This window comes from Microtus ochrogaster, unplaced genomic scaffold, assembly GCF_000317375.1.
Source record: "Microtus ochrogaster isolate Prairie Vole_2 unplaced genomic scaffold, MicOch1.0 UNK4, whole genome shotgun sequence".
NCBI lineage: Eukaryota > Metazoa > Chordata > Mammalia > Rodentia > Cricetidae > Microtus > Microtus ochrogaster.
The window spans coordinates 13533575-13543561 of NW_004949102.1; the positions used below are offsets into that span (position 1 = coordinate 13533575).

The following is a 9987-nucleotide window of genomic DNA, read 5'->3' on the forward strand; positions in this document are numbered from 1 at the left end:
ATTCTGCAGGACACAGAGGGAAGTGACTGACAAACTGCCAGCAGAGGCAGAATAGCTTCAAATTTCCTGATTTATTGAGAAGTCTGCCAGACACTCTTGGCCTATAGGCTGAAGATGGATGCTCCAACATTACAGAAGAATTCTGAGTGAATGTCCAGGCAGCCAGATAGCTTTGTCATTTCTAGAATTTTAAAAGTTGCTTAAAATGCACTTTGTTTGTTTGTATCCTTCTTTGATGGAGTTGAAGACTAAATAGTTATAGTTTTCCTCAGTTATGATAAAAGATAAATTAGATATAAAATTCTAGTCTCACAAAGATAGGATGGGTGATAGAGTATTATCTTCAATTTTGCAAATACAAATAGACTAAATACTGTAACTGTAATTCTCTTTCAATAACCGTTTTGTTATATGTAATTTTAATAAGTTAAAGTTAAAACCTTCCTTTTTGATTAGACAGGAAAGGGGGAATGAAGTGGGATGTCTCTATATATGTTGGGAATATTTTACTACCATTAGTTTAAAAAGAGGCTGATTTGGCCAATAGTCAGGTAGGATAGAACCAGGCAGGAAATCCAAGCAGAGATACAGGGATAAAGAAGGCAGAGTAGGGAAGACATCCGCAGTCACCAAGGAAGAAAGATGTGAGGTGATAAGCCGCGAGCCTTGTGGCTTGTTAAAATATAGACTAATAGAAATGGGTTAATATAAATTATAAGAGATGGTTAATAATATGCCTGAGCTAATAGGCTGAACGGTTTGTAATTAATAGTATGCTTCTGAGTGGTTATTTTAAAAGTAGCTGCAGGACTGGGCAGGATGAGAAATCTCCAGCTACATATTCACACACACACACACATACGCACACACACACATACGCACATGCACACATACATACACACATAATAAATAAAATAAATAAATACCAGAAACAAGCAAACAAAGATGAGTGGATGTCTTTAACAGAAGATGAAAGTTATAAATCTACACTGACAATGACAACTTTAACATTCCCAGTTTGACTAAACTTTAGAAAGTGTCCTCTGAACTTTTATTTTGTAGAGCATTTACATAAGCAAACTTACAATGATAATTTACTTCTCTGACACATTGAAATGTAAACCTTCCTTACCAGGTGGAAGAGAGATCTGAACAGTCCTGAACCCCACTGAGATGTGACCATTAGGAAAGAGAACTTCTACCTCATTCCTAGTCTACTAATAGTAAGAATTTGCATTGCTGGTAATATGATACAATTAGTGTCCTAGTTAGGGTTTCTACTGCTGTGAAGAGACACCATGTCTATGGCAACTCTTATAAAGGAAACCATTTAATTGGGGCTGGCTTACAATTTCAAAGATTTGGTCCATTATCTTCATGGTAGCATGCAGGCAGGCATGGCGCTGGAGCAGGATCTGAGAGTTCCAAATCTTGATCCACAGGCGGCAGAAGCAACTGCATTATACTGATCAGACTTGAGTTCATAAGACTTCAAAGCCCTCCTCCACAGTAAAACACTTCCTCCAACAAAGCCATACTTACTCCAAAAAGGACACATCTTGCCAGGCGGTGGTGGCGCACGCCTTTAATCCCAGTACTTGGGAGGCAGAGGCAGGCAAATCTCTGTGAGTTCAAGGCCAGCCTGGTGTACAGGAGCTAGTTCCAGTACAGGCTCTAAAACTACAGCAAAACCTTGTCTCGAAAAACTAATCATAATCATCATCATAATAATAAAGGTCACACCTCCAAATGGTGCCACTCCCTATTGGCAATGCATTCAAATATATGAATCTATTGGTACCATACCTATTCAAACCACCACACAGGGCTATCACACTGACCAACTTCCCACCAACATCCTGCATGCTTATCCCAGGGCTTCAGAAAGTTCCCCATCTTTGTCTTGGACAAAATTTTACAGAAATCATTGCCAGTAGTACAAACGACAGTCTTATGGAAGACAAGTTGAACACCCTACGGTGAGTTAGACAATGACTACAATGGATGACCTGAGTAAGGCTGATGCCTGAGAGGAGGGAGCCACAAAATCTAAGAACTTCTCCTTGACCAACTAATCAGGGGGAGAGAAATTGGAGAGCAAAGGTCACTCTGGAATGGCTGTGTGACTGGGGAAGTGCATCTGCTTCAAGCTCCAGCTGTGCTGAAGAAGGGGCAGGAGGGCAGCACAGGCATCAGCGGGAAAATGGTGCCGGAGAGTTACAAAAAAACCAAGTGAGCATGAATGACGGTGGATGACAAGACCACTTCTAAGGCAGGTTGAGAATAGCCCAAACATCAGCATATGGCTCTTGTGTTACAGATAGAAATGGAAAAACATATTCTGATGGCTGGCGAGCAAATATCAGAGGGAGGAGAAGGAGGAAAAGAGCCATAGACCTCCCTGAACACCTCTTAGCCTGCTGCCCACGCTGCAACATCTCTGGAGTTAGCCGCCAGTAGACACTTTAATTTCCTCTTTCCAAACCATCACACTGCACAAAAAGAACAGATGTGAGAAAGTCAAACCCCAGGAATGAAAGAGATGTCTCAATCTCAGTTCCTGGACAAAGATAAACAGATTCAAATAGAAGCCCAGCGATGGGCACTATTTACACTGTATTTTGTCTGGTTTTCCCTTGTGGTTCTGATGAACGTGTTTTCTATATTTTCAGGGGAAATCCAGGGAAGACAACAAGCACTAAATTGCTGTGGGAGGACCTTCCGCTCCTTCAGCCAATATCCACTGAAGTACGAGCCCACTGTGCTGCGGGTTCACTTCAGAGGCTATTGGCTGAAGGAGCGGAAGGTCCTCCCGCAGCACTAAATCTCAAATGCCTCTTTCTTCCCTTAGACAGTAAAGACCAAGAGCTCAGGTTAAATGTTATGAGGTAGAATCATTTTCAAACTTAACAGTCTTATTATTATTTTCAAATTTAAAGTCTACCATCGTAATGCAAAGCCACTACTTTTGGTTTATTAACACCTATTTAAGTAAGGCTTCCTACCACCATAATGAAAATTAGAGATCAATAAAATGAAGGGTAATCCCATGAAGTTCACTTTCCATATGGTGGGTGATGTCAGAATCTAAAATCACCCAGAAGCAAGGTCTCTGCCTGCATCAGTGGGGTATTATCTCAATTCATTTAACTGAGGTAGGACGACCTGCTCACTGTGGGTGGCACCATTCCTTAGACATGAGTTCTCAACTCCATAAAGTGGAGAAAGCAAGCTGATCACAAACATGCATGTACTCATTCTCCCTGCTCCGGGTGTGACTTCAAATTGCCGCTGCTGTGAATCCCAACAATGATGGACTGTAACTACAAGCTGTTAGCAAAAATGAGCCCTCTCTCCCTAAGATGTTCTCATTAGGGTATTTTGTCATGGCAACAGAAAAGAAAGTAAGACATCCAGTGTTAAATCTGATTTTTTTTTTTTTTAAAAAAAAAGCCTTTGTCTGTGAGCTCTGATAACTACCTGGACAATGGACACGTGAATACAGTATAAGTTGTTTTTTTGGGGGGGGGGTTGCTTTTGTTTGTTGTTGTTGTTTCCCCCTAAGTGCTCCATCAAGAAACTTGTATCTGCAAATTTCTCAGCTATATGAAACAGCCATTCTTGACACTGTACTGCTAGCCCTCAAGTGCTTTGGGAGGGAGACAGCAGATCCTTAACTGCGACATGGGAATAATTAGGCCAGAGCCAAAGTCAAACAAATAAATGTGGAAACTCCAGATGAAGTTCCTAAAACAATGATTCATCACTGCATCCAAAATTTAAATGCATAAAATGATGGCGATCACAGGCACACTGGTCCAAATCGTTTTCACAATTTCAACATCATCTCATCAATTACCCTGTGTGGGGACAGCCAAGGTCACCACCGAAAAGATGCTGGAGACTTAGTCACGTGGCTCTGAATTTCTGAGCAGATGGGACACGTGCAGAAAATTAATGACAAGGCCTCAAGTCTCTTTCTGGAAGCAAAAAGAGCTGTGCTGAGATGTGGGACAGGGCAGCTGACACCCTCCAGAGGCCTCTCTTTCTGCTCTTGGATGACTGCTGGAGAATGGCTGTAACCATCAGATGCTAATAGTGTTTCCCTTCCCTGTGAACTGGGATGGGGCTGGGGCTTGAGCCATGTGTGGTCTGGGGCTCGAGCCACGGAACTGGCACATCAATTTGTGGTTCTGAGTTAGTCTGCAAAGAGCTTATTTCAGAGGATCACACACATCTCTGTGCCTGGCTCTGTTCAATTCAATGTCATTACCAATTAACTTGATGCCTACAGAAGAAATGCCCATCGTGTTGAGAAGGAAATTCTGACTGAAGTTATATCTACTGACTATGGTGTGTGAGTAGAAATCGTAGCTGGAATTTAAGTTTCCTTGATTTTAGGTTGTAATTCTGCAAAATGCAAATAAAAATGTTGAGTTTGGTAACAGGTCATGCCAAAAGCAAATACAAGGTAAGGCCAGCATTCTCTTGTATTTTATTTTATTCTGCTGATTTGGTTTCTTAAGAAAGTGATGTCTGGTCTTGTTTTTCTAGGTGGTAAGGAGGCCAGATTAAAACCACAAGGAGTTGGACAGAGGGATGGTTGAGTGGGTAATGATATCTACTGTCTTCAAGCCTGAGTTCCCTCCCTTGAATCTTCATGAGGAAAAGAGAGAACCTACTCCTGCAAGTTGTTTTCTGACTTTCATATACCCACAATGACACATATGTCAACTTTACCACCCACCCACCAATAAATAAATCTAATTTAAAAATCTAAAAACACAGAGGAAATCTGGGGACTAGTTCTCAGGTAAGTTGAACCCAGGATACAGAACAATTCTAGATATATCTGCTTTATCCAGTTGATAAAAGATGAACAGACTCAAGGATTCTGTTATTTGGATGGTACCTTCACACATTACGTTATCCACTATGTTCTGACAGCCAGAATAGTGTTGCTAGACATGAAGTGTCCCCCTCCAGATCAGCCCTGTTAGTCTCCGGAATTCCAGGTATAACTCATGTCTGAGTCTCCCTCCAGGAAGGAAGTTGCTTTATTCAAGGTTTATCCCCTCTATGCAGGAGACTATTCAGTATGCAGTGCCCCTGGCCTCCTATGAAGTAAGTCTACAGGCTGCTCCATGTCCAAAGGTCTCTATGAGAGTCCTCCATCACTACTTTATCATATCTCAGCTTCCCACCCTGCCCAATATGTGCTCCTTACCCTGGCCATCTGTGGGTTTCTCTAACCACTAACCCAGTGAGCCTCCTGCATATAAAACTTAGTCAGACTGTATTTCCCAGGGAGCCACAAACTACAAATAAGAATGGTGACCCCCAAGTCCCCTAAAATAGCACATTTCTCAATCAGTGTGCGCAAATGTATTCAGAAAAAAAGCTGAATATATGCTGCAAATTGAACTGCAAAGGCGGCAGAGAGAAAAAAAATATTTTGTTGAAATTCTTTCTCCACAAGGGGACGCTGTAAGAGACAATGCTTCAAGGCTCCCTGCAATGCTATATGTGGCAATGGACCTCTGTATAGTAGGAAGACCCAAACAAATAAGCAATATGTATGTTATTATTTATTTTTCAAAATATTGGCTACAAAGTTGCAGTGTCTACTGCACAATGACAAATGAAAGAGTAATAATTTCACACTACCATCTTAGAGGAAGGCTTCCAGAGAGAAGCCAACTACCATGTAAGTTTCCATCCACTGGCTGTCAATCTGAGGGCTTGTTTCAATGAGAATGGCTCCCACAGAATCGTGTATTTGAATGTCTAGTTCCCATTTGGTGCAGCTGTTTGGGAAAGATAAGGAGTTGTGACTTTGCTGAAGGAGGTGTGTCACTGGAGGTGGGCTTGGAGGTTTGAAAGGCCCACATCATTCCCATTTAGCTCTCTTTCTCCCTGCCTTATGGTTGTTGCCTCAACATATAAGCTCTCAACTCCTGCTCCCACGCCAGGGCCTGCCTGCTTGCTGCCATGCTTCCTGCCGTGATGGTCATAGACTCTAAGCTTCTGAAACTGTAATCCCCCAGTAAACTCTTTCCTCTATAAGTTACCTTGGTCAGAGTGTCTCTAACAAGTGAATACACTACACTGGTATTAAGCAGAAAAAGTCAACCATTCTTTTGTGAGAATGTCATCAAGATTAAGCCAGTAGAAAGGGTGTGAATGGAGCTCAGGAATATACCACCAGGATTTCTCTTATTTCCAGAGACTACATTCTAATTAATAATGAACCATGGGCATTAGCAGCAAATACCATTAGCAGCAGTTTAGGACCAGCTGTCCTGTCCTGTCAGAGACTCGACATTGCTCTAGGCAGTTTTGAATGACCAGTCAATTCAACTCTCCATTTCCACAGTGGTACACAGCAATTCTGTTTGTACCCAGCTTGTCTCAACTGTCACACAGGCTCCATCAAACCTTCCTGTCTCTTCTAGAGCAGTGAGCCCCTTCTTCGTTACTGTACCTGACAGCAAAACTTTGTATTTTATGGAAAACATTAAATTAATACAAATAGAACTTATTCCTACTATGGGAACTGCCAACCCTCTAGAACACATGTCTTCATTCCTCCCTGGAGGGTCTGCTCAAGTCCTCCCCTACACCCTCATTGCACACAGATCCATCTCATCCCTCACCCAAAGGCACTGCCCCAGCAGCTGGCCCTATTTCTCTTGCATTCTGTTCTTCTTAGTGGTTGGTCCCAGCAGCATGCTTGTCTGCTGTACTGTCTTACTAAGCAGAGAAAATTCCTCCATTCGTTCTCAGTCCTTTTCTAGATACTGACCATCTGTTCTCCTCCCTGTTACAATCAAATAGCTAAAAATTAAAACAAGAAAGAAGCAAGAAGAGGAGGAAGAGGAGGGGGAAGAAGAAAAGGAAGGAACGATGAAAGAAAGGGAGAAAGCAAACAAAGAAGGGGAAGGAAGGGAGGGAGGGAGGGAGGGAGGGAGGGAAAAGTAGTCAAGGTTGGAGTTCTTACTTTGTTGTCCTTTACGCGTGAGTGTATCTGCTCACCTTCACCGTTATCAACTTAGAACTGTATGTGAAATAACTGAGCTCCACCCTCTGTCTAAATCCAGTTATCAGTCATCAGCATGTACCCTTTCCCTCCCAGAGGGACTATTTACTAGGGACCTACTTTATGAGAATGTTTTCTTCCCTTGACTTTTAAAGAGCAAGTGGTCTGCTGACTTTCCAGCTCACTGGCTGCAGTAGGCTGGCTCCTCTTCATCTCTCCTCACAAGTCCTCAGAGGCAATCTTCCACCACTGCTCACTCTTTGCAGAGCTAGTTTGTTACACTTACCATCCTAAAACCAACCTGCTACAGGGTGACTATATCAATGTCCTCCAGACTGCTCTGGAAGGTGAGAAAGTGAATTGGAGGGAGGGAGGCTATACAGTTTGCCTGAGATCAGACTATCCTCGGAACCTGCAGACTCATGGGTAATGTGAGGACTGGCAGTGACGCTCTTTAACAAGCGCAGCCTCCCCTCACCGTGCCCACATTTGCAGATTTGCACAGCGTGGTAATGTGTCAGGGTCAACACCAGGGGCTTATCGACAAGATTATACATTTAACCCCCTGCACTCTATGCGGCTACAATTATACTTTCATTTTAGAGATGAGAGATTTGACCAACAGAAAAATCAAATTACTCTGCCAGGGTTGCAACTGAGATTCCAACACAAACATTCCTGGCATTCTCCCTTAACTCACTTACCAAGAAAATTCCATTAGTGCAGATGCCTAAATGGTCTAATTAGAGAGTGGTCCTGATACCATTAGTCTGAACCAATATACTAAGGAAGCAAGCATGATGCATTCTAGGCATCCAAACAGCATCAATTATCTGGAAATGATGCATATAAAAACTTCTTAATAGTGCATCTGATACATAGCAAATGTTATCCCCTCCTATCTTTGTTTTTATTTGAGTCCAAACTGACTTCATTTGTTGGATCTTAGACTCCTGTGAATTATCATAGCGATTTAAGTTCCCTGAGTTTCTTCTCTCACAGCTATGGTAATCATTTCCATCTCTCCTGAAGATTTGCCTACCTGATCATCATAGACTCACTCTCTGATTCTAGGAGAAGCTACTAGCCACTCTGCCCAGGGGACAATTTGTACCACATGCCTGAAATGTAGTGCTTGACCAGTGGAAACACTAACTGTAAACTAAGGTTGCAAAATGAAGCTGTGCTTGGTTATCAGAACTCTAACTGATGTCAGTGAGTTTGGGAAGTTAGAACGTTACAAGTCCAAGGCCAGACTTACTGGATTATCTTAGTCCTTTTAATGGACAATCTCCTCCCCTCCCCTGTATGAGACTTAACATTCTCGTGATGGGGACTCCACACTGCTCCATGGGACATCCATTACAACTCTACTAAAACCCATCTGTACTCTCTGATGCCTTTCCCACTGCCTCTCCTAACTTAAATATCAAAAAACACACCCTTCAGGGTGCCTGTTGTCATTACCTCTTCTATTTACCTCATCCCTTCCTCGTAATAAATTCAATGCAAAATGAATTTTAAAACTCTTCATGGACTTCCTGACCCCTACCTATAAATATTCCTTAAACAACTATTTTGATTCTTGTATCCCTAGGCCCCTTGTAGGCAGCCTGGTAACTCAAATTTACCCAGATTCAGACTATTGTTCAACGTGGGAAATATCTTCCTGACACAGAATCTGAATGCCAGCCTCTGCTGCAGAGACCTACACCTGAGAGCACCCTCTTATACAAGACCTAGTCCTGCACTGGTACACCAGCTCAGCTCAAAAGCCTGACACTCGGCTTTGGCATCCATCATGCCCTTCTCCTTGACTTTCCTTTTCTATAAAACCATGTCTGTATCCATCGCCCTCTGTGTGAGTGAATCTCTCTCTCTCTCTCTCTCTGGTAAATGCTATGAATGTTAGAACATGGGCCTGCCACTTTAAGATACTTGTCCCTAAAAGAGATCAGATGGGTCCCCAGGAGAGTTGGACCTTAGCAGAAGGGAGACATGTGTCTGACAGAGAGAAGGTGCATTTCTGTATGTTGAAATAAACAGAACAATAAAAGAGCTGCCACTCTGAATTATCAGGGAGCTCTGAGTTGCAGATGGAAGCAGGCATCCAAGCTTTGCTAGACAACAAACATCCAAGCTTGTAATCTAATATGAATAATCATCTAGACACATGAGCAGGAATCAACTAGATAGTGATGGCAAGCAGCCCACACTGCCCGCGGACATCACTTGATGGTGTCATCAACAAGGGGTGCTAATGTTTTAAACGCAGTAGGACACCATTGCTCAAGCTGAGACTTTGTTGACAATAAATGAATCTCCTGAGTGGACTCGGATGCTTTGTTCTTCCGGAATGCAGGTCAGAGTACACTTCTGGGGATCCTTTTATCTAGATGTGTTCCGGGAACTTCATTTAATTAGTGCTCCGGAAATAATGTGTTTTGGCGTGCACATCACATATGAGCTTGAACTAGCTTTTATTCCTATCTGGCTTGAGCTCTGTCAGTCATTCTGTGGCTCTGCAGCCAACTGCAAGGTAAACCCAGGCAAAAGAGCATGGGTCAGCAAATTCGTAACCTCAAAAGCTAAGCTTCCCTATGTACCCACAGCTGGGAAGCATCATTGCCACTTATTAAAAGTAGAATGACTGACTTAGCAACTTTTACTTCCAATTGATTTTTTTTTTCAAACTCAGATCTTTAATCTATTCCTTGCTGTTCCCCTTTAAGAGTTGATTCATTCTCTTGGGTTCCAAAGGTACCGTTGAATTTATCGGACCTATGCCTATGCCAAGTCACTGCTCCCAATTTAAGACGTCTGTTCAGATGGAAGTTTGATCATTTCAGATAAGATGAATCAGGAAAGCACTTGCCAGGAAATATCATCTTCTGGAAAAACTCAAATCACAATTACTTCCAGCAACAACGCAGAGAGAGAGAGAGAGA

The 9987-nt window shown here is 42.5% G+C and overlaps 1 protein-coding gene across 3 annotated transcripts in view; it reads right to left on the reverse strand.

Moving 5' to 3' along the window:
• Window positions 1-9987, reverse strand: part of Dgki (diacylglycerol kinase iota) — a 446406-nt gene that overhangs the window by 114071 nt on the left and 322348 nt on the right. The gene's annotated exons all lie outside the window — the stretch shown is intronic.